The sequence below is a fragment of the Uranotaenia lowii genome, chromosome 2 (genome assembly GCF_029784155.1).
Source record: "Uranotaenia lowii strain MFRU-FL chromosome 2, ASM2978415v1, whole genome shotgun sequence".
NCBI classification, from domain to species: domain Eukaryota; kingdom Metazoa; phylum Arthropoda; class Insecta; order Diptera; family Culicidae; genus Uranotaenia; species Uranotaenia lowii.
The window spans coordinates 268030502-268057188 of NC_073692.1; the positions used below are offsets into that span (position 1 = coordinate 268030502).

A 26687-nucleotide genomic window follows, 5' to 3' on the forward strand; every position below is an offset into this window, starting at 1 on the left:
TTTAAAAATTATACGTAAAGAAGCTTACAACAAAAACTAGGATGGTTTTTGTTTCTTACTCTAATGAACTTAAGAAATTAAACCTATTTCAGCTTTTGTGGAGGTTTAATAATGATTATATATTGAAATAATAGAGTGTTTTTGTATGCCCCCATCATGTTTGTAAAATGCCTCCATCCTAAAATAACAGGTTAAATAGAATAAATAAATAATTTTTTTCGTTGAACCTTCAAATCTACGCTCTGAATAACATCTTAAGAGAGAATTGAAGATCCAAAAACAGATTTGATAAAGTTTTTCTCATGGATAAACTGCCTCCATAGTATGGCAACCCTAACTTTTGTTTTATTCCATTAAATTATAATATACATAGAGTTTTATAAAACTTCAGCTTTATCGTACGGAAATTATTACTTTCTAGCAGTTTTATTGAAATTATACGGAAATTTTGCCCAAAAAACAGAAATTTTGTTCAAAACATAAATAGGCGCATTTAGCCCGCACGGTTTGAGGTTCAGCATTTTAGACAACACTTATAAAAAAATCGTTTTCTTGGAAACAGAAGAGAATTTTAACATAAAAATTACTCCAATGTATAGAAAACAGATGCCTGCACACGTGTATATAGTTTTTGTACACATATTCGATGTGATATTTGAATAAATAAATGTTCTGCTTAATAGGCGCATATAGCCCGCTCCTCCCCTATGTACTGCTCTGACCAAAATAGAAATAAGTTGTTTTGTTAAAATAATTTTGTTTACAATGTATTTCTTATTGTTTACAAAGAATTGCTCAAAACTGTTTCTAATGTTAGATAGCCTTATCTTTCTTTACGGTTAAAAAAGGACAATTAGCCGGTTACAGTCATATAGGCCCATTTTACAATTTTGGCTGTCAAACTACTGAAACGATTTTCATAAATTATACCATTTTGGAATTGTCTACATGTTAATTATCAATTTACGAAGAAAACATTTTTTTTTGGTGGCGGATGAAAGTTGAGCCGAAAGACAATATGGCAAAAAAATATGGCGTTTTTGAAAAAGTTCGTGACGATTCCGTTTTCGAATGATATAACTTCATTATGTCAGCTGATTCAATGATTCATCAAAAAAAAGTTTTTAGATTTCAATGTCATACGCCTTGAAGGGAAACACACGAAAAACTGAAAAATCATTGACTTCAAAAATATAATACACCCACTTTTCCATCATTTCTTTCTCACTTTGTTCTTATTTTGTCTGCTCCACTACTCTTTGTGTCTGCTTTAAAATTGCTAAATATTTTTGAATGCGTCTTAGTTCAGGAGCGTTGGGAGAATTTATGTTCATGAATACAACAATGACTTCTTATGCTTCTTATCACTTCAGAGCATCCTTTGAATAGTGGAACGAATTAAAATAGGTCGAAATTATGCAGAAGCTTAGTTTGGACTTAAAAACTGACCGGAGAATGCAAATCCAGCTTCAAAGAGCTTTAAAAGCAATAATGGAGGTTTTATCTACAGAACTCACAACATTATGGGTCTTTTTTGTATATATTGAGTTTTCAGATGTCACCAAAACCAAACTTAAAGACAACAGAGCAGCTATTGAGTCCATTTGAAAATGGATTTTTCAATGAAAATCTATCTAGTAGTTTTGCAGCTGGAGCCAGAACTTTAAACCGTTTATTATAAAATGTGTTTTTGATCCAGAAGTTTTATAAAATCACTCTTAAATACTTGTTTTGAGTATAAAATTTTTCAAAAAATATATTTATGTTTTATTTAATCATTAATTTAATGAAATACCAAAAAAATGCAAAAAAACACTGGAAAATCATTTTGATCATAACTTTGTATAGAGTCGCTCCGTAGTTTGACCTAATCGAAGTACAGAGGAAACCTCGCTTAAAACTGTATTCACATGCTTGTGGATCCTAACCACTGAAAAAACAGTTGGTCATCAAATATTCTTCAGTTGATTTTCAGATCTGCGTTGCAACGTTTAATCCGAAAATCCAAGTTGCAGCAGTAACAAAATATTTACCAACGTCCCATTGAAAGTATAAGTATTTTTCTGAAGTTTGCGAAAAATAGTTTTGAATAATTTCTCTTTCAGTGACTTTTTTTTATCAACTTTCAAAATAAGGGAAAAAATGAAAAAAAATACATCGTGAACAAAACACTTTCAGGTAGGTATATTGTATAAATTTGAGTGATTTGCTACAGCGTTTGCAAAGTGATGCAATCTGATGTGGGACACCCTCTAGACCGGGTGACCAAACCATGGCCCGTGGGCCACATGTATTCATGAGTTAAGGTTTTTTATGGTTTCTGTTCCATTTTGACATGAAGTTTATCAAAATTTGTATAAAACAAAAGTCGGAGAAAAACCTGTACGATATTAATTTTTCCAATATTTGACACAAGAACAGTACTTTCAAATAACAGATGTATTGCGATGAATTTCCCTTATTTATACCATTTTTCTGAAAGCGTCGGGAGCTCAGATACTATGTTGAAAAGAAAAATGAGGAACGCAAGTTTTTCATTTTCCAGGATGCATATAAGTTTTGGCCATGTTGGTGTTAGAAGAAAACCATTTTTATAAAACCTTCGAGAGCTCCTAAATGGGTGCATGACACTAGTTTGAATTTTGACTGGTTTTTTAGGGTTCATGAAGAGAATAATATGATATTTAAAAAAAAAATCGAATATCAAAAAAAAATTCTATTAAATTAACACGAAGTTATAACGAATACCAAAACACATGTATTTTCTAATTAAACAATTTATTTGTCAAAGTTTAGTATTTTAGGCATTTAAGAGCGAAGAATTTACTTCATTTGTTAGCTTCCATTGGAACCAACGACATTTTGACTGTAAATATCACGGGAAGATATGAAACTGAAACAATATGATTCGACAATTTGTGCAAGGCGTCTTCAGATTTTCACCCAATTTCACAATTTGCTCATTTTTTCAGACGGTACTATTTAACAGTCTTTGCAGCTTGTTTATTATTTTTCATATAAATTTTTTTAAATTATTTCATTTAAATGCTATCAACGTTCAATGCGTTTTGATTTTCCATGTTAAAATATCTGCTGAAAAAAAAAAAACAAAGTTTTGTGGATTTTAAATAATGTTGCCTTCACAAATCTGTTTGGATAGTGACAAATCTTAAAAAAAAAGAAATCTGTGGATGTTTCTACAATCGTGGTCATTTTTTGAAAATCCGTTTTTATGGAATGCTTTACATTTGAAACTGCATTATGAATTGTTGAAGTTAGTTCAGTTTTGAAACTATCAATGATAGAGGTCTGGTTAACTTTTGGATAGTTAGAGTATGGTGGGGTAAAAGTACGACCTTAGTGCCACGCTATTTTTAGAAAATTTTGCCGGTTGTTTTCCAAAAAAACCAAGAACAGCATTTGATTCTTTTGACTTTTAGCTCTTTTCTATAAAATTACGAAGATAATCGATCGACGCATTTGATAGCAGTAATGAAAATGCCTAACTGCTATCGAAACGTACTCTTACCCCACCTCTGGGGCAAAAATTCGAATGATGTGGGGTAAAAGTACGACCATTCAAAATTCCATAATTCTGCATGAAGTCAACAGGAAAACTATTTTGTTTTAATCTCTGCTTACATCAGCAGCTTCCTTGTTCGCTTCTGATACAAATCCTATACATGGGCAAATAACCTGCGTGAATTTGGAGTTCTCAACTAACTGTCCATATTCAGCAGGTTTTCGAAATCCAATTCTCATCGTATTTGAGCATTTTTTCGCGCGAGCAAGTCTTGTAGGAACAAATATATGCGCTGATGTTTCCAGAGCATTAAAAAAAGAAGTTAAAATTTTCCGTTCAGATTTTCTTCAGTAGACCCTGTATATCATTCGTACTTTTGCCCCATTTGCAGTTCGTACTTTTGCCCCTTCAAGGTTTCTTATGATTCACAGTTTATTGTGCAAAACAGAGACATAGTAATTAAATTCTTTCTTCGACATTTGATAGTGATTAAAAACAACTAAAAAGACACAATAAAACTTTCATTGAAAGCCAGACTTTTGAGTGCACAAACATGTTTGCCGTTATTTGAAATATTACATCATTAAAGCGAAAAAGCTACTTTACCTCATTTTTCGGAGCTTTTTCAATTTCTACGAAAAAAAATTATGGCTGGTTGTTGGCAGTCCAAATCACTATCCATCCATGCCAGAGTTTTGAATTTAACTGTTCTTGGTTTGTGATAATCCCAAAACGTACTTTTACCCGATTCGTACTTTTACCCCACCTTACTCTAATTTTAAATAAATTTCTGAACAACTTGGTTTGCAAAATAAAAACTGATCGTTCATTTTTTGTGCAGCGCTGCCGATGAAATTACGACATCTGAAATGGGCATTCAAGAAGCAGTACGCAAATTTTAGAAGTAAGTTTACATTTTTTCAGAGCGCTCGCAGTCGATTCATATCGTCACATCATTTTCTTTGTCCTTTTTTTTTTTCAAAGGAAAAGATCGACAACTCAACAGGATACATCAGTTAAAAATCAGAATTTTTTATATTTTGAAAGGTTTTAACATTAAAAAAAATGTACTTAAGAATTCTCACACTATTAGAAATTTCTGAAAAAACTGACCCAACAGCAGTTTAAACCTTGAATTAAAAACTAATGTATCTGACATAACAATTTCTCCATATAACGTATTACTTAATTCAATTTGGTCTGGATAAACCGGGGTAAATTTGACCAACAATAAACTTTTCCACATTATCATCAATAACTCAGTCTGTAGTTTAAATTTTTGAAAACTGTTTTTGAATGCCTATTGGTTAAGTATGAAATAGGCAAAATTTTGGTTTGAATTTGAATTTTTTTATCTGTTAGTAAAAATCAAATTTCTCAATCTTAAAATATTTACTTTTTCCAAGGCTTGCAAACAAACAGCTCTCCTGATAATATCAAAAAGCATTTAGAAGCAAACGGGTTGTTAAATGTGAAAGATCAACTTTTTTTCTTTGTATATAAACAGTTATAGTGCTATTTTTATAGTCATTTAATGATAAATTTTTGATATTTAAAAAATAAGGACATTTTCCAAGAGTAAGCCCGAATTGAATAAATGGATAGAAACCCTATCAAATCGTTAACTTTGAAGAAAAAATTGGAATGGAAATAGTGGGAGGGCCTAGGGGAATGTGTGAATGTAAAATTTCATTTGTATTTTGAAGCTCAAACTTTTTAGCAATTATTAAAATTTTTGCCCCTAAATGTAGGCAGCATCTTAGTAATTTTTTCGATTATAAATATTTTTAAAATAAAACGCTAAAAACCAAGATAAATTTGATAAATTAGCATATATAAATATTATGGAGGTGTTTTGTATCCTTTATGATCGAGAAAATTCGCTAAAACCGTCAGAATAGAGACTGATCAATGTCACCCCTAAGCATCATATTCTAAACAGAGAAGAAAACGATTCTTTAATCAAATTTAAAGTAGTCTAATAGGTTTCTGCATCCATGTTTTACGTTCATAAGAGTCCAGTACTGGTTTTAAAAATATAAAACATGCCACATTCTACTTCAGAGAAAAAATAATCGAAATATATTGCAAAAAGTGATCAATATTACCCCGGATTACGGTACTTATAATTCTTTAATCCACCCCTAAAAGTTTATGACGAACTGCATTTTTGGTGCCTATGTTTCAATACCATATTTTGCCGTCTTAAATTCAAAACATTTTTCACAGATTTCGTCTATCACTTCCAGTTTTGATTGATTGGGTTGATAAATTAGGTTGCCAGAATTTTTTCAGCACTTACCGGGGCCGGACAAATCCGGGCTATTTTATCTAAAAACCTGGTAAAATCCGGGCATTTGATTTTAAAATATCGACCAATTATCCGGGCTATATCCAGGCAAATTTGGTCACAATCCAGGAATTACTCGACACAAATCAAGAAAAAAAACTTGAAAACATTTTTTTTTTTTCATCAGCAGTTTTTAAATCGTATTTCATTCTTTCAAAAAACTTCTCATATTTTTATAAAACTTGCTCAAAAAATATCGTTTTGGATGCAACAAATAAAAATAAATAAACACAATTTGTTTTTTTTGTGTGTTTTGGCAAATAAAGTGAATAAATCCGGGTAAGATCCGGGCTTACTTTAATGAAATCCGGGCTACCGGGGCGGGCTGGACTTTTGTCAAATTTTGTATTGAATATCCGGGCAAACCTGCTTAAAACCGGGCAATCTGGCAACCTTTTGATAAATCAATAAACTTACATATAAACCAAAAGCTGATTTTGAATCAATTAACTACCCTTCATTCAATCAGGCACTCAGATATTGCCAAGATATTCTTGTATCATAGAGACAACGCTGTCAAAAATTAAATTCTTCAATATATAGAATTTCTAAAAATAAGATTACAACTTCTTTTGACATCAATTAAGAAAGTTATTGAGTATTGAATATTTAAGATTATAACTCATTCAACAACTTTGTTGAAGACTGCGAAATGATTTGACTTTCGGGTTTGAAAATATCAAAGATTCAATTTAGTTTACTTTTCCTTCGAAATCTCATCTAAAATGCCTTTTTTGCAGGCTTGGAAAAAAAATAACAAAAAGAAAACTTCCATTACTTTTTTCTTAGAATTAAAATTTACTTGCAGTCTTTGGAAAAGTTGATCATTAAGTCAATAAGTATTTGTATTTTACATTGTTGTCAAAAAGTACACAAATTGAATAACTTATTTTCTACCTATTTTTAAAGTTATCTCGAAAACTTGAGCTCACAAAAAACTAATTGAATACTGGGATTCAACGCCCTTGAATGAAACAAAATCATTTATGAGATTCCTTTCTCCATGGAAAAAATGTGAATTTTTTTGTTTTGTGATATGTATGGTGTGTTATATATTCATAAATTTCTTAGGGAAATCATGCCAATCATTGATTAAATATCGACACGAATGCCATAAGGATGGTAAAGTGTCGTTAATAAAACTTAAAAAAAAGTGATTAAATTGAGTGATTTTACTTCAAAATTATCAATCAATATTACCAAAGTCATACGACTTTAATGATTCAGCCATAGAAAGTCTAACCAAAATGAATCCAAATTAATTTGACATAATTTATGAAATTTGTAGAAAAATTCCAGGATGAAAAATGTATACTATAACACTGACAGATCTGATTAAAAATCTGTGAAATAAAGAATTTTTCATGATTTTGAAAACTTGCTCAACATTTCAATGCGATGATTTGATACGAAACATCAAATTAAAAAAAATTACCATTTATAGAACAAAAATAGAGGCTTCAAGACAAAATTTAAATAAATTGTGAAAAAACATTCCGAAAATGTGCACAGAAAAAACAGCCATGGTTAAGCTCCATGAAACTTTTAAATGGAAGTAATGACAAAAAAAACTTTCAAAATAATTGCTTATTAAATAATTTATAATTGCTGCGTTATTAATAAATAAAAGGGAAGCAAATGATTTTTTTTTGTAAAAAAAACAATATTCTCTTCACTTTAAAAATCAATAAAACAATTAAATTATTGAAGGATGATCAAATTGAGTGATGAACCTATTCAATTTCGGCTAGCTTAATCACCTTAAATTTAAAAAATGTTTATGCAAGTACATGAATTCGTTTTATTTGTTCTTTTGCAGTTTTGTTGTTGTCAAAAATTGGTGGTTATAAAAAATTGCATAAAGCTCCGTAAACTATTATTACTTAAATTTTATTATAATGCGGCCCGCGGAAAGAATTTCAAATTAAAAGTGGCCCGTTGCTTCAAAAGGTTGCTCACCCCTGCACTAGAGGTTTACCTGATACTTGATACTTTAGGGATACCTACTTGATCCTCTATTTTCATCATATCTTTTTGGAAAAATAGCAACTCGCCGTCTTTTGCATTTTTCGACAGCGTGTCATTTCAAGTTTATATGCTCAAAAAGTTATATCGATACACGAACCTTTAGAGGAACTAGAAGCATTTTCGTGAAAAGAAAAAAAATAGTGATATTTTTTTATAGCTAAAGGAAACTTGATCCTTAATTTAGGGTGCCCTGACCCTAGGCAAAAATCTAGCAAAATCGAAAAGTGACACGTCCATTGACTATTTTTTGCCATATTAGTTCGCATTACACAGTTTTTAAGTATCAGACAAAGTGAATCCTAAAAGTATGTCTACTACCCTATTGTCCCTGCATACTTTAAGGCGCAATTTTCTAGTGTTTAGATAAATGAAGTATTTTGAGTCCCATTTAACAGATAATTACTGAATAAACGTTAATTATTGGACAAATATTAGTAATTTCGTGATAACCAATGATCACGATCCATTCAGAAGAAAAATATCTGTTGGACTAGGAATCAATTAAACTAGGGTAACCTCATCTCGCAATGCTAATAAGAGAACAATGAAATAAATTTCCAAAAGAGTAAGAAAATCTTTACAAAATTTAAAAAAATAGAGTTATTTAAAGTTATTCAAATACTGCTATTTTTTTTTTTTTTTTTAGTAATAGGTATTACCAAGCATTCCAGATTTTATGCTTTTTCAATGAAAAAATATAAAAAGCCCTGTCCGGCCAGGTTGCCTAGATATCGAGTAAAAATGCCCGAGTTTATCGATCTAAGCAAAATAGAAACCAAAACTACGTTCTTTCCATAATGGGTTCTTGAGCTTGTTTTATCGTTTTATCGTTTATTTTCCTTTTTTTTGCTTATTTGCTCTGATAACTGTTCGGAGTTTTATTGCATACTCAAAGGCGCTTATTGCGCTCACTATAAATTACGATTCAAAGATGCCTCCGTGAGTATGGGATATCTAGGTAAGGTATTGAAAGTTCTTGTAAGTTGTATTTGTTGCGTATTTCTTGTATAGGAAGTGGTAAACACACTTCATAAAGATACTGAAACAAACAAGATCAATTTTCTGATTAAATGGCTCTCATAAAAAAAGTACATTTCGGAATATCTCACACAAAAAAGAGAACGCGCCTTTCTCGATTGAAAAAAATACATGTACTCTTCAAAAGTACGTATGGTAACCCTAAATTAAACTCATAATAAACATTTCGGAAAACATTTTCCAAAACAAAATTGAGGGTTTACTATTGCTTTAGAAATATGGCATTATGAAATTCATATTATAGTCTATCGATTGCTATTTGGCACATTTTAGAACATTTGATATTTGTAAGACATTCTTGTTTCGAGATATAGCAAAGGAATCAAGTATCCCCAGGGATCATGTTTCCCCATTCTCCGCTATTGAAAAGTAATTACTTTCTGCCTTGTATCGAAAATAAAGTTTTATGATCAATATGGTAAATATTATTCATAGAAAATTGCTCTATTCTAGGCTTTCTAGGCTAGAGGATTCAATTTACATTAAATGGGCAAAAACGCTAGTTTCGTAGGCAAAGAATAAAACCATTTAAGGCTATGATCATTTAGAATCCGGACAGTTACAACCGCCTTTTTTTTTTTAGGTTCATTTATGACAAAAAGTTACAACCGTGTGTATTTTGAAAACTATTCATTTGATCGATAAACTTTCTATGGAGTAAATGAAGGTGTTAATATGAAATTTCATTTAAAAATATAAAAAAAATTATTTATCGTTGATTACAAAAATTACTCTTACTTTATTAAAAAATCCCTTTTTTATCTTTGCACACTTTTTTCAGAAATGTATAGATCTATTATTTTCACCACAGAAGCAAAACCTTTGCAAAATTACGATATTTTACACAAATTCACCTGGAAAACCCAATGGGAATCTGGTTCGAACTTTTTTATGAGTAGGCATCTCGAAGAATTTGATTTTTCAAATTCGGTTTTAACAGAAATTTTTTTGTTCATCAACATCTGTCACATTGCGTAAAAATCGGCTGCACGGATTGCGATCTATGAAACTGCTCACTATTAGTTATTTACTTGATGTCTACTAGTCAGGCAACACTTGTTGCCTGCCGGAAACAGATTTACTGCATAGTTAAGGGGTCGATTTCCAATTATTTTCAATAACCTTAGTTTTCATACCCATATTTGAGATCAAGGGTCCCACTCCGATGCTTGGTTTGAACTTCGTGAGCATCCTTCGTGGCTTCTTATACTTCTTAACCATTTAGGCAAAAAAAAAAACTAAAAAAATCAACAGTTCATGAGTTTTCAAGTCGACAATTTCCGATGCGACTGTGCGACATTATTTTTATCATGTCTTTTTGCGTCGTAAATATCTCAAACACACGTAATCCTAAAAATTTGAAAAAAAAATAGATAAGGTAGTCCTTTTCATAACCAACACTACGTTACTGAAATTTTGAATATCCGAGCTCTAGTAACATAGCTATTACCGAAATAAAGTGTCCGGATACTAAATGATCATAGCTTTACTAGTCAAAAAGGAAAATTTGTTAAATATTTACAAACTAGACTTTTCTCGTTTTGGTTAGCAATTTGGTGGGAGCTATGATGACAAATGCTAGATTTCTCGTCGAAATGACTAAGCATCAAAGTCACTTAAAAATATGTGTAATTCTGTTATCTAATATTATGTGTATAGCACCAAACCGAATAGCGACAGTAGGACTAGCGACGCTTTTTTACTAGCGAAATTCCTGTCATTCACAGGTTTGTTTTTCTTTTTTCAGTCCAGTAGGCGATTTTGATGTAGTACTCGAACATTGTTTATGTTATTTACTGTACATTTCCTTGGGCGATCAATCGCATGCTTCAAGTCTCCTAGGAAACTCGCGCTGCGTCGTTATTATTTTCAACGTCGCGACGTATGAGAAGTGTCGCTAGTAGGCAAAGCTGCTATGATTATTAGCGCTCATATTTTGGATTTTTTCTGCATGCAGAATATATAAAGATGAGTTGGACTATATATGTTTGTTTGTTTGTATGCACCTTATACAAATCCACACCGCTGAACCGATCAGCTTGAAATTTGGTACAGAGATGTAGTTGAACCAGGGTAAGGTTTTAGTAATAGTTCTGAGCCCCTCCCACCTAAGAAAAGGGACCCTCCCATACAACGTTCTATTTTATTCCCACGAACCAAAAGTCATGGCACCCATTTTGGCAGCCGATTTTCGTTTCCTTTGGCGGGTTTTTTTTTTCACCATCATTATGGGCCGAGCATTAGCAACGACCATTCAAAGTTCACGTATACTGGAAAGCAAATCAAAGCTTGCTGATCATTGAAAATTTGAAAGGGGGAATTTTGGCGGGTATTTTTATTCCTTCTTCTGTTCTAAGCACGTGGTTCTGGTAGGAGATATTTGAATGCAATAATGAGCCTACATTTTGGATTGAAAAATACAACTAGCCTGTTAGAAATATATTGAATAGAATTGTAGTGATTTTCAAAGTGCTCCCTACCGCCGCTGGGGTGCTTTGAGAGTCTACATAAATATACAGTTAACTGAACAGTGAACAGTGAATTGACTTCTTCAGCTGAATGAACCGATTTTCATAAATTTCAGCTTTTATGAACCAACTATTGTCGAATTTTTAGAATCTCTCATAAAGAAAGAAAAAAATAAGATTCAGAGTTTTAAGTTGAAGGCCTCGATTTCAACGCTTTTATAGCCGTCGGGGAATTTTAACGGGGGATTAGAAAATTGATCGTGTATTATCTGGAAAAACTTTCAGTTCCGTTGGAAACAAATCCATTACATGAAACTTTAATTAATTAAATCGGAGGTTATCAGTTTTATGCAGTTCTATTTCTTTGGTCAATTTATAATTTTTGAGTCAATTTGTTCAATTCTACCATCCAATTTAGATAAATCTTATAGTAGAACCGTTTAGTACTGCGAATTTAAACAAATGAATTTTAAAATTGATCACACTTCACAAGCATTAATGGGATGAATGTCCAAGAATAGGAACATTGAAATGTAACTCACATATAAAATTAGAATGGTTACTTCGGTTCAGAGGTGGTTTGTTTTCAAAAACTCCAAAAAACTAAATGTGGAACTTTCACATTTAAGACCAAGTACTCATAAAACAGTGTGAAATTAAAAAGCGAAAAAAGTACACAAATAGTTTAAAACATGCAATGTGAGTCTTCAACATGGGTTAAACAGATTCGGATGTTTATTTAGAAATTTCAAAGTAGATAAAGATCTAATATACCATTGTACAGGGAGATCATCCGTCTGGAAAAGTGGAATGATATCCAATAGAGAATTTTATTAGAGGCAGGATGGGAAAGATATCAAAACAATTTGATCATTTGAAGATAACAAATAAAAGTCCAAATCTTTTCAAGCTTCCTAAAAAATGGTGGATGAAAATTTTTTTTATCGTGATGAATAAGCTTCCAAGGGAAATTATTTGATATGTCTTTTAATTTAATGCTCATACCTTTAATTTTTTCTATAATATGAAAACGATAAACACAGTGAATAATCTCAATAAAAAACTGAACAATGGTCAAAGATGCGCAAATTGCTTATAATGATGTAGTTTAATATAAATATTCTAAAAGTCAAACGACTCATTTTGATTTACGTTTTATGTGAACCCGAGCATAGCCGGGTAAAATCAGCTAGTTTGACTATAAATATCTGTGACTATTTTCGTAAAAGTCATACCAAACATTGACAAATCGAATCCTTCAACTTGGAAAATAACCATTTACATTGCCATTGTTAAATATTTTCATTGATCAGCGTTTAAAATGCTATTCCAGAAATTTAATTTAGAAATTTAAATTATGTGCAAATTTCTTCTAGCCTTTTAGACGTCATTTGCACAATAATTTCGGCAACCTGTAGGATATTTTCATTATTATTTATTTTTTTTCAATTTTTGTTGTAATAAAGTTCCAGGAGAATTTAGACTGGGAATGATGAAGTATGATGAAGTCTGTTTTATCAGAAAAGGTTTTCAGAGAATGTATAAAACTGTTTTATGCGTCGTAGAAAGGATTTTGAAGAAATTCAAATTAAATGATACAATTAACAAATTTTCACAAATTCTGGCTTAGAATCAATGTCATATCTAATCAACTTTGGCTAGGTATTATAAAACATAAAAAACAGTATTGAATTTATCTTTGAAAATTCTAAATTATAAACACTTCAATTCGATTGATTTTTCTTTTTATCGGTAAAAATTTTTTTTCGCTCGTTATAAAATATCGACGTTTTATTTCTTAATTTCTATATTAACATGATTTTCATTTTAAAAAAATCTGTAAAATATCAATACCTGTTTTTGAAATTTGTTTATATGTAGTGGATTTGGCCCGTTGCACAATTGGAAAAATTTGGACCCAAAATCCCTAATACGAAGCCACCGGTTTAAATTGCATAGCAATATTAAATTTGAAAGCATTAAAATTCTATGAAACGAACTTAAAGATTCTTAAATGCTTTAAATATTTTAATATAAAGGGGACTACTAGCAGATGAATAGATAGTAGAACGCGATCTGTTTTGCAGATAAGATAATTAGTACTTCTATAACAGTTCATACGAAACCATGGGGTCCGGGTATCTTGTACGCTGCATTGTAGATTTGTCGAGCTAATGAATCTAAGGAATGCATGTGAATACAAACATGCGACACAGAAACTGTGGTAAATCCATGCACCCATGGTGGATCACTAACATACATATGTATGTATATACGAGATAATTAGTGTTTTAGGGCTTCAAACCCGCTGTTTCGAATTTTTGGGATTTTTTGTAAACATTTCTCACTGTGATTGCTAACTTCATTTTTCAATTTACTTTGTGAGTAGAATGTTCAAAGCATGTTTATCTACAATACATACTGATGGCCAAGGCCGTGCGAACGAGGGGGGTTTTAGGGGTTTAACCCCCCCCCCATGGAGATTTTTTCCTAGTAAAATTTTTAACGTAGTAAAGGGAAGTTAGAAATTTTTCTCGCCTCCGGCGGAAATTTTTTTTAACTCACACTTGATTTGAGACATTTCATTTTACAAAATTACATATATGTCGTTCACGAATTTAAACTAATTTTTAATTGAAAATTTCGATTTGCAATTCAATAAACATGTTATATTGAAACTCTAAACTTGACATTCAAATGCACTACCTCGTCTTTAGAATGGGTTGAAAGAAGAAGTGTAACGAAACAAATTTAGAGTTTGAAACTAACCATTTTAACATTAAAAATACTTCATCGAATACTAATTTTCTACATTAACAAGTTGGAAGCCATGATGGTGATCAGAATAAGCAAAATAATATCTTCTTCATTAATATTAATTTGGTTTACAAAACAGCGTGCTGATATGAAATATTCTTCAAGAAACAATTTCAGTCTCAATTTTATTTTGTGTATCTTGTTCTTCTAAATGCTCAACATAAAAACAATTAAGCTTTCAATCAAATTGAGTATTAGATATTTTTAAAGCAAAAAAAAATAATGGTTTTGCAGATTTGAACAAATTTTGTTAAATGAATAAAATATAAAACTTATAATGATATCTTTATCAAAAATTTATCAAAACTGTAGAATTTTACTTTTTTAGATCATGCATCATCATCATTAAAATATTAATCCATAATTGAATAAATTGAATAATCAACAAATTCAGAATTAGATTTTTCTTTAACGTGGATTTGTTATATCATCACTTATCAAAGGTTGATTCCACCTTAAACTGATACATTTCAAAGCTTATAAACTCCACATCACTAAACGCAAGGTGATATACAAAATTTGACAAACAAAACGAGTTCAGCGAGCTTGAATCTACCAAATCAATCATTCAATCATAGGTACTTAAATGCTGTTCCTTTGAATTATAAATTAAATTCTATTAATAAGTTTTTAAAATGGTAAGACGAGTTTATTTAAAAAAAATACTTCTAAAATGTTTAAAAACTTATTATATTTTGTTTTAATTTTCAAATTCATTTACCGAATTTTAAAGAAAAACTATTTAAACTTTGTGAAATGTGTTTTATAAGTTTGTTTTTGTTTTTTTAATTTTAAATTTTTGTGTTCTGAAAACAAAACTCTCTTAGAATGGAATGAAACTAAATTTGTAATAAGAGAAATATAGTTTCCACCTTCTGTCCTTTCCAGGACTCAATTCTCCAATTGAAACCGACAACATATTTAGAGCTTGACATTTTAAACTTCATAAACTTCGATTGTAAATTTATAAATTTATAAATTTTATTTCTTTAATTTTCATAGTATTAAATAATTCTATTAATCAATAATGATTTTTCATTTATCTTTAGAAAGTTCAAAAATTATTTGAAGAAGAAACGTTATAGTTAAATTTTACTGTCCAATGTTAATTAAATTTGTACAAACTTTGTGCTTTCAGTATTTACAACAAAACTTGGAATTCATTGTTTTTAACATATCAGTTTCTTATTGATCATTCCCCAATCTGTAATTTGTCAGTTTAATTGAACATGATGTTTTATAAATACATTAAGTTATTATTTTGAACTTCAGAATTTTTATTTTAATAACTGGAAGAATTTTAATATAGGAAAGGGTTTGATCACAGGCGGTCTTGAAGTAAAATTTAACATTTACTTCATTTTCCAGAAAAAATAATTATCAACAATTGAATTAATTCTCTTACGTTCAAAATGGTTTTTTTTTCCTAATCGAGAATCCACATTTCAAATCAAAAATTTTTAATCAAAGCTTCCACTGAAAACGAAGAATAGATATGTAAAATAAAATGAACAGTTAATAACAATCTTTGTCATTTTTCTTACAATTTTTGATCATGCTTAATTTTTAATCTGATCTAATATTGTTCGTTCGCACTGCAAGTTTTGGCAACTTGGCTTGGCCAACTAATGTGGTGTGGTAGATGCAACTCTATCTATATCTACCACTTCATTGTAGTTGGCCCGTGAGGAAGAAAATTTTGACATGAGATGATAATGCTTCTTAATAAATTCTACCCACTCATTTTCACCATCTTTTATTTAATCTAACCATCTATCCATCTATAAAAATTCCATAATCTTTAGATGTCCCTACTAAAAGGACATCACTTTTCACCGATAAGGCCGGTCAATTAAAGTAACATAACCAAGAAAGTTGTATGGAAATCGATTACCTTATTTTTTGTATATTTTTGGTATTGTTATGATTTTTGGCTAAATTTTGAATTTTGAAACCCCCCCCCCCCCCATGGACGGGTCCTTCGCACGGGCCTGCTGATGGCAACTGTTTCACAAGCAGCTGTCAAGAGCCAATAAAGCAGATTGAAGACAAAACATTATGGTGCTGCATACATTTAGGGGTAAAAATCAATTAAAAAAATTCTACTAACTGAAATTTGTTAATAACTATTAATTTTCAAAGGTTCTCGGAAAAATAAAATTTTCATCTAAAAAAATGTTTATTGCAAGTGACCAAAAGGAGCAAAAGCATGTTTTCGAGTAATTGAGAATTTCCGACGGTTCAATTATGCGTTCTAACTAAGGCAGTGTGGTGTCGCATCAACATTAAATCTTTTCGTGTACAAATCGGTGGACATAATATTTTAAAAGCCATTGAAGTTCAAAAGTGTTGCAGGTTGCCCCAGCTGACGGTACCTTTCGAATAAGTTGAAATATCTCAGTTATTTAGAGAACAATTTTAACAAAAAAATTTATAAATAAATAGAGCTGTGTAACAGTCTTAATATGTTTCTAACAGTCTTAGCATGTTTCAAAATTTAGTAGAAGTGTGTAAAAACTACAACGAAAAAAGTACTGAACAAATAATTCTTTAGCCCCTGTGGTTATGCAATTTTGTAAATATTGTATTGTAAAACAAAAGCTCTGTGAATTTGTCGACTGAAAAAAATGGTTTCGTAACGATATTCATGGAAAAAGGAGTTAATTTTTCAGGATACGTGTTTTGATAATTATTTCCAAGTTTCCTCACTACTTTGATTATACCCTTTTGTTTTCAATATATTGTACCTGAATATAAAGCTTCTACTAGATTCTTACAGAATTTCTAAGTTTACGGAGCTAACTTAGTGTAGTTTCGAATTTATTGTAGATAGAAGGAGAACAGATGAAAAATTTTGCTTTTAGTTCAAAGATATCAAGATTCAGTATGAAAATTTGGATTCTAAATTCGAGTTCAAGATTCGAAGCTCAAGAACCTGATCAAGATGTTAGAAAATTTCTAAAAATATCTTTTTTTCAAACGGTTTAAAAACAAAAGCTTTAATGTACTTCGTTCTGCGACAACAATATTGTCAATTGTGAAACGCCTTACAATATTTACAAAGCGTGTCGCTATGATATCTTCATCTGACGAAGGGGTAATTAACAATAATTATAGATCGGTTCAGTGCAGTTTGATTTACGATTTGATGGCTGCTGGTGGAGCTGAGACTTGCTCAGCATGGGAGAGCAGTCCAGTCATTTATCATCCGCTATCGAATTCATCCATCCATTCATCTTTTCAAATTGCTCGTCGAAAAGCGTCTTAAATCTTTCAGACTAGTAGGAGGTATGCAAATGATCGCTCGCTCGTGCATCAGCCAATGGGGAATCAAAAATTTCATGCTGTGGCTGATTGGCATATCTACCTATACCTACTGCAAATCTGAGCGCTGATTTGGCACATTTCGGATCCGGAGGCTTGAAAATGGTTCATGACTTTTTTGAGCGTTTTAGGCTGCTGTTCTTGATCCTTGGCTACGAATAATCACTGATTGTGGTCTGCTTCGGAGTTTTGTCACTCTTCAAACTTATTGACACAATACACAGAATATAGCATAGGAAACAGAAGACACGTTCTCATCAATATTCAGTAACAATGTAGAAACATCAATTAACAGCAAGTTCTGATAGGTTTCAATTGTCATTAAATTTTACATACATTTTAACAGTGCTGTCAACCGAATGCAGTCTATTTATTTTATTAAAGATAAAATTTAAAAATTTTCGCAGATATCAATTATTACCTCAATGATATTGATGACATCAAAGGAGAAGTCCACAAACCTGCAAAGAAATCAAATATCAATGTGTTATAAAGGTGATTTTCAAATTATATTAAATCAAAAGTTTAAAATTTAAAGGTATTCTAATGTTAAGTGAAAAATGGTTTTAATTTTTTTGTGTATACAGCTAAAACCAGCTTAAAAAATGTGAAAATTAGAAATGAACTGGTATTTCGAAAAAACATCATTTTGGTAGCTTCAGAAATCCTTGGTCCATGCCTTTTCCGATTAAAAAAAAGTCAGTTAGGTCTAAAAGTTAGAAACAATCATTTTGGATTGATTTTTCGAGAGAAAATTTTAATAAAATGAAGTCTTGCGAGCTTCTGTAGCAGGTTTTAAACAAAAAGTTTTAGAAGAAGTTTGTAAAGGTTCTTCAACCCTTTATGTACAAAAAGTTATCTATTATACAACAATAAACAAACATTTTGAGATGAATTTATGGAACTCACTTTACCCTTAAACATAACAATTGAAAAAATATATGATACGTAAATACAAGAGATACACAGCTCTGTTTAACAGACTTACGGCTGAATTCATCTAGATTTTAAAGGTTTTCTTCCTAGCATTTCATTAGCAGATAAATTATTCATCGTTGCGAATCTCGTTCGAAACGTGACTGAAAGCATAAACCATGCTGTTCCTTAAAACAATCCGCGAAGATTAAAATCACTTTTTTTTCCTTTTTAACAAAACGTTGACTAATAAATCATTGGATTTTTCTAGGCGTTTGCAATTTTTCCATTTCCTTACACCTAGCACTCATTTTCATGATGAGTCAAGTTTTCTGGGGCAAAAAAAATCTCTTAAAAAATCACCCCCAAAAAGGTCCTATTCATGTTAAATTGAGCGTTTTTTGTTCTCTTGTGTACGTATGTATATGCTAGGAATCACCCAAAACCGAACGTTGTTGGTGACATTTTTCCAAGAGAGTGAATGAGCAAAAGAAAGGCTGGTGAGTGATTGTTGAGCAAAACGACGAGCTAATGCGGACAACAATATGGAGATGAATTAATATGCAGACTGCAGACGGACGACCGGGGTGGATTGTCCAGTTTTTCTACACACACACACACTGATTCTCGGTACCTATAGTCTGAAAAACGCTTATCCCAGTGGAAAATATCTATCCATCTTGGAGCTGTTCTGGTGATTATTTTTTAAAATTATAAAGCTTTATTGTAATCTATTATAAAGAAACCTATCCTAAATTTAATCTGTTTTTGCAACCTTTCTTAACCGAATTTAGTGATGGATGTTACTTATCGTTTTCGCATATTATCCACTCAACGCTTTACGAGACCATCAATATACAATGATGGTGTCAGACGATTTTGAATAAAAAAAAAATATTTTACACAATAATAATGCATTTCTTTCAGCATTCTTCGATAAGTATAAATAATCTGAAGACGAATACATATAACCACGATATGACGACTGTTTTGCAAAAATGCAATCTGTTGGTATAATTTCTGTTTTTTTTTCATCAGTGCTTTTTGATCATGTTGTGGTAACTCAACGTAGCTTTCCGCATGAAAGTATTGCCCGTATCTTTCATTTTTATTGTTCAGCAATCCTTGATAAAATTGATGTTGTTCGGAGCAAGATTTGGTAACGTTTTTAAAATTTAAAGTTGCTCTTACTACTCTTTTAAAAAAAACAGTGTTTTCTCTCACAGAATAGTGTACAAAACTGCATCAATGGTCCAAGTTTTCATATCAGAAGTGGGTAATGAATCATGTAATGGTGCTTTGGTTTGAGTGGCTCTTCAAATTGCGTAACGTTAGATATTTGTAGATGTTTTCTGCTAATAAATCAATTTGAACTTGTGCAATAACAGGAGCTGTTATTGTGTTTGTTATTTTGCGGATCGTAAGCTGCATTTCTAGCAACGAAGCGTCGATATTGTTTTTTTTTTTTCAAAAAAAAAAATCGGTATTGTAAGTACCACATTCCACACATCACAAGCTTTTGCTTTCAGAGGGCAAGTTTTTCTTCTCAAATCCAGCCTCAATTTCGTGCTAATTTTGAGCTTTTGGCAGAGTTCGTTTATCCGAATTTCCAGGTAGCTGATTGGTACGGTTTTCTGTCGTACAATGGTTCGTAGAGTTAAGAATAGGTCGTGATTAGCCCAGCCTTCAAATAAATCATGCGCAATACACGGAGGTGCACCGAAGTCGAACTTGTTGAAATATTCAAGTTCGTTGAAATACAACCTTTCTTCACGCCGTGGTGCGGTACTTCAGGACAACTGCTATTAACGATTTCAATGTCTTCATCATGCGATTTTGGAGTTCATAATGGTGCCCTATATGAAGGGTCAGTTATCAGTTTTCCGATACAAATTGGCGTTCATTATTTCAATATTACAACAGTTTATGGGCTCAGTGGGCTTTAACTGTTTTGTAGTTTTTCTCTACGGATATTTTTTGGATTGCGATGTCGAACCCGAAGTTCGAAGGGTGCATCGCAGTGGGCGGAGCTGGTGGTCAATCAGCAGTTGGTGGTCAACCAACCTTCAGAGGCCAGCAACTCTCAGGCCGAGGCTGGTTTGGCGCTACCTCACACGGCAGCCGGGTTCTCGAAAGAACTGCTATTCGACGGTCGGACGGAGATCTTTGGAGCCTGGAAGATGCGACTTGAGAGACTCTAACCAGATTGAAGCTCTCCCACACCCTGATCCGGATTCCAACGGAGGAGGTGGACTCGCTGTCGTTGGAGGACTCTGAGGAAGAAGCCGCCAGAGCTGTAAGGTTCCAGAGGCTGATGGAACAGGAGGAAGCTGCGATGGACGAGCTTGTGATGGCCATCAACAACGATGTCCTTAACAAGATTGTTGGGGTCAATTTCGTTAAAGACGCCATGGACATCCTCTGCGACTCCTGCCTAGTAAAAGGTACCAGTGCGATCATTGCAATGCGTGGGCGCTTGAATTATCTCCCTATGAAGAGGTTTGACTCATTGTCGTCTCTATTTTATGAGTACGACCTCATCACACGGGAGATGGATCGGATGGGAGCGAACCTGAGCAGAGGCGAGAAGGTCCACTCGTTGCTGCTGGCAATCCCGCCAGGCTACAGTCACATCCAGAGTGCGCTGGCTGTTCTGCCGCCAGAGGAGTTGAGCTCAAGGACAATCGTCGACATCAAGCGAGTAGTGTGAGCCAGCGGTAGCTAACCACGCATTGCGAACCGCGTCAAAGAAAGGTGACAGTCGGTGCTTCGGGTGCGGCGAGAAGGGTCACTTTAAGTCGCGCTGTCCCAAACTGAAGGCGGCCAAGAAAAACGGTTCCAGGCGTGACAAAGTGAGCACTCACGCAATGTTGGCCAGCGTGAAGCGCAAGCTGGCAGAAGAGGCGTGAGTTCGGGCGGTTAGCACTATTGGTCCCATTAGTGCAGCTGCCGAATGTGGATCAGCGGCAAGATCGGTGCGGCGCGTCGTCGCCATTCCTGGCGAGGCATCTGGTGCAGATCGCAAGCAGCTGGGAGTAACAATTACAGGCGTGGCAGCCCCGCATTCGAACGGAATTCAGAATGCGAGCACAACTTCGAAGGTCGCACCTCCGCAGGCTGGCGGAATACTAAAGTTGGCTTCTCCGCAGGTTAGCGGAACCCAAAGGAAGGCAATCGGTCAGGTGAAGGTTGCTATCAAGGCCACTACGAAGAGCAAAAGGCGTGTTCGCTTCGTGGTGGATTCCGGAGCGACTCATCACATGGTATGTAACGAGAGATTGGTGGAGAATATCTCGAAGCTGGCCACACCGATCAAGCTTTCAACAGCCAAAACTGGTGAGTCGATGAAGGCGTATGAAAAGGGCACTGTATCGCTTAAGACCATGGTTAATGGTAAAATAAACAAGATTAAATTGTATAATGTTCTTATTATTCCTGAACTAGAGACAAATCTCCTTTCGGTTAGAAAGGCTACCACTAAGGATAAAAGGGTTACTTTTTCTGATGGTCACAATTACAGACTTGGGGGAGGTCATTTCTCGAGGGACAGTAATTGATGGTTTGTATTCCCTGGAATTGGTTTCGGATCTTAAATACTCCAAGGCTTTGCTTGGAAAGAACCGGTTAGGTTTTGATACATGGCATAGAAGACTTGGTCATCTAAGCAATACTGGCGTAACCACACTGATAACAAGGAAAATTGTAGAAGGAGTAGATTTTTGTATCGAGACTTCCAACAAAAAAGAAGTTTGCGAAAGCTGTTTAGAGGTTTTTGAGAAGTTTAAAGAGTTCGAAGCGATGGCAACAGCGCATTTTAATCGAAAGTTGGCTAAACTTAGATGCGATAACGGCCGTGAGTACGTTGGGCGAGATTTTCAAGAATTTTGCAAGGCTAAAGGCGTCCAATTAGTTCTAACGGTACCGTATACTCCTCAAAAGAATGGCGTGAGCGAAATAATCAACAGAACGTTGATGGAGAAAGTACGAGCAATGCTCTACGAATGCGATCTTCCGAAATCGTTATGGGGAGAAGCTGTGTTCTGCGCAGCTTAACTCACAAATCGATCGCCCACACGAGCTCTTGTGGATAACAAGACGCCATTCGAAATGTGGTATAGCAAGAAGCCTGACTTGAGCAATCTACGCATTTTTGGCTGCAATGCGTATGCTCTAGTACCTTAAGAGAAGAGGCAAAAATTGGATCCAAAGACAAAGAAACTTATCTTTGCGGGTTACGCAAACAACGGCTACAGGTTATACAACAAATCCTCACGTACAGTAGAGATACACCGTAGCGTAGTCTTTGATGAGCAAGAATTGCTAGATCGTCGAAATTATCTTCTTCATTCTACAATTTCGCAACCAGCAAGCCAAAATATGCCAGTTATAGAATCCGAACCTCCAGCAAAAAGTTCAGAAGCGTCCCTCGTGGGTAACGAAGATGAGCATCTCGTGGGTAATGAGAATGTTGAAGACGAACCCGAAGTCATCGTGGTTGACGACGAAGAATCAATTCAAGAACATCACGTGGGTAACGTTGATGAATCTGATTATGATAGCGCACAAGATCTTGACAGTCACACTGACGACGAAGGGGAGATTGGATCACAACCAGTTCCCGCTTGTAGTTCGCCGATCAGACGTAGCACGCGCGATAGAAGGGCGCCAGAATTTTACACTGCTAAGATAGCAACAGTTAATAGCAACGTTCCACAAACTGTTGACCAGTTGAAGACGAGGGATGACTGGCCAAAGTGGAAAATTGCCATCAGCTAAAAATTAAAAGCCCTGAACGAAAATAAGACCTGGAAGAAGGTCGAGAGCTTCCCTAAAGAACGAAAATCGATCTCATCGAAGGTCGAAGGTCGAAGGTTAATCCAGACCAGGTGGCTAACCTGGTCTGGATTAAGACCGAACTTATAAGGTGATTCCAAATGAAAGATCTTAAAGAAGTTTAACATTTCTTGGGAATGGATTTTTCAAGAGATTATCAAAAACAAACAATTGAAATTTCTCAGCTGGGTTACACAGAGAGAATACTTAAACGTTTTGGCATGTTTGACAATAATCTCATAGGTACACCAATGGATCCGAATGTGCAGTGGACGAAGACGAAGGATGGTGAAACGACCAATCATCCATTCAAGAAACTGCTAGGTTGTTTGCAGTATCTGGCTATTTCAACGAGGCCGGACATTTGTGCCGCGGTCAGCGCACTCAGCAAATTTCAAACGACGCCTTCCAATGCGCATTGGAAGTCTACACCAAGGGGGTAGAGAACTTGGCTTTAATGGGATATGCCGATGCCGACTTCGCAAACGATGTCGATGTCTATTTCTGGTCATGCCTTCAAGGTATTTGGTAATCTGGTTTCGTGGTCAACGAAACGTCAACAGACGGTCAGTCTGTCATCTACAAAGGCTGAACTTGTTTCACTCTGTATGGAAACTAAGGAAGGAATGTGGTTAACAAACCTCCTTGGCGAGCTAGGTGTGGATAACACCGATTCGCTATTGTTTCAAGAATCGATGAAGAGTGAATTCGTAGTGTTCACTGGAATGGTTGCCAGTTGAACACTACGGAAACCAATAGGGAAGTGTTGCCAATATGGCGGATGGATAATCCAACTATCAATATTAATCACAGATAACAATATCAATCACTATTGTAACCTGACCTTTTAACATCACTTGACGTAAATAAATTTGATTACGATATCAGTTTTCCGATACAAATTTGCGTTCATTATTTCAATATTACAACATTAACAATACGAGTCCATGCGGTACTCTGGTGAAAAAGTAAGGCGTTGAGTGGATAATATGCGAAAACAATAAGTAGCAACCACATAACGTACCCCGAAAAAGTAACATCCATCGCTAAATTCGGTTAAGCAGTCGAGACAGCACATGTGAGCGCTGCCTGTATGATTTTTTGCCCGGTAGGATGCAACCTCATGTGCTCGACCCATCTGAGCTGGTTGTGGGTAGCAATGTGGCTTCTTCGTCACTTGCTACAAACAACCAGCTGTTGCTGGGCAAAGAATCACACAGGTGACGATAAAAACAATACCCTAGCTCACATCTTCAAACATCTATTCGTTTCTTCGACCCAAAGCGCTCTAGCTTTGATCTGTCCACATAGTAGTTTCATCATCTTTAATCAATTAATTCTACTTAGATTCTATAAATTTGCCGAAATGCCAACTCAAGATTTAAAAAAATATACAAGGTACAGAACTTCCCAAACCGCGATGAGCGGGAACAATCGACGGCTAAAACTCGGGCACGGAAGTTCTGCGAGAAGATGCTGACAAAATATGGCTGCTGTGTGATGGACGACGAAACGTATATAAAAACCAATTCCAAGCAAATTCCTGGGTTGGAGTTTTTCACCGGCAAAAGCAAGTTCGATGTGTACGACAAATTTTAGAAGAAGAAATTGTCGAAGTTCGCCTTCAAATATCTCGTTTGGTAAGCCATCTGCCCTTGCGAACCGAGGAGTGAGCCTTTTGTGACAAAGGGTACGGTAAATGGCGAGATCCACGAATCTGAGTGCCTCGAGAAGTGCCTTTGGCCGTTCTTGTAGCAGCACGACGGAGCTCAGCTATTTTGGCCTGATTTGGCATCATGCCACTATTCTTAAAGTTTCTTGAAATGGTATGAGGCCAATTCTGTCTATTTTGTTCCAAATGACATGAACCTGCCAAACTGTTCGGAGCTGCGTCTGGTTGAACAGTACTGGGCAATAATGAAGTGGGAACTTCTACCCAAAACATTTTGCGCAACATCTGAAAGCAGCTTCTTCTAAACAGAAACTTACTTTTTCGTCATTTTTTTTTCTCATAATTGGCCTCTTTGAGATGCTCACTGAGTGACTGCTTCTACCCGGTAAATTTGAATCGGCAGAGAGGTAACTCAAATCGCCAGAGGGATCGTAACGATCTCTTTGGCGATTTTGCATCATCACATCGTTAGAGAGGAACACACCATACGCATGCCTTGGAAGAGTGCAACGAATTAAGCTAAGACACGCCCTCCAGAGAAACACACGAGCACAATCCGAATCGTGTTTGTATGTTTCCCTCCGAGACGCGTGTTCGCCTTCCTGAGAAGTCGACGGCTACGATTGAAAGCACACACGGGACACGGGGACAAAATGCGACCACACCGTACGAGTGTACGATTCAAACTGATTTCGCATGTACGCATTCGTATTTTTTGCCTCTAGGTATCTCGGCAGGACAAACCGAATGAAAATATTTGCGTTCTTGGAGTGTCGCCGAAGTTAACCGTTTTATTCTAAGTTCGGTGACTCAACTCTCAATTTTTTGCATGCTCTGTCGATTTCTGAGAGGACGCGCTTACTGGGTAATAGCGTGTTTTTTTTACTCTGAGTTACCTTCTAAATCCGTCCGAATAAAAAAAAACGATTTTTGAGATGAACCATACGTTGGTGTGCGTGAGAGCGAGCGCAATGTTTACATGCAGCTGTCATTTCGTTTTCCGTTCTGGATTTTCTTCACTCGGTTCTATTTACGTCTGGAACCTCGTTCAACTATTAAAAATTATTTTTATAATTGTTGTTTTGTGAAAAATGGGAACAACAAACATCAACCCGTTCGAATATGAACTGGTTCTCGACGAATGCGGCAGCATCGTTTGGAATGGCGAGGATTGTGTGCTGCTTTAACACAAAACAAGTAAAGAAAAATTTTGTTTTCAATGTAATTTTAATTACGTTGTTTTCAATTTTAGGTAAAGATTTCAGATTATAATTTCATTTGGAGAGTTCAGCTTCAAATTCAGGCATAAAATTTAGAATTCAGCTTCAGATTTCAGTTTCAGGAAATTTCAGGTTTCAGATTTAGGTTGTTGTTTTTAACAATCAATTATGCAGCGTCCGAACTTCCCCAGAGTCTCAGCGTTTTTCCATGAAACGATCGGTAGTGATCACAAAATCATAAAATGCTCTTTTAGGAAACAAACTGGTGTACACCACATAAATAAAAGAACCATAGCTCCAGCGGATTGTTTAGCAGGATAAAAGCGAGCAAGATACAACATAACTCAGCTTAAAGATGATGAAGGAGCAAAAAGACGCTTCCAGAACTGGGTGGACCAAGAACTGGCCAGGAATCGACACACGGTTGGTTGTACCCAAGAATCGGATAGAAAAAGCAACTTTAAAAGCGGCAGATTCCACACTAGCTGCTCCGCGATCT

At 34.5% G+C, this 26687-nt stretch overlaps 1 protein-coding gene across 1 annotated transcript in view; it reads right to left on the reverse strand.

The window, feature by feature from the left end:
- The window catches only part of LOC129749668 (uncharacterized), a 666246-nt gene that overhangs the window by 561603 nt on the left and 77956 nt on the right, over nucleotides 1-26687 (reverse strand). The window lies entirely within an intron of this gene.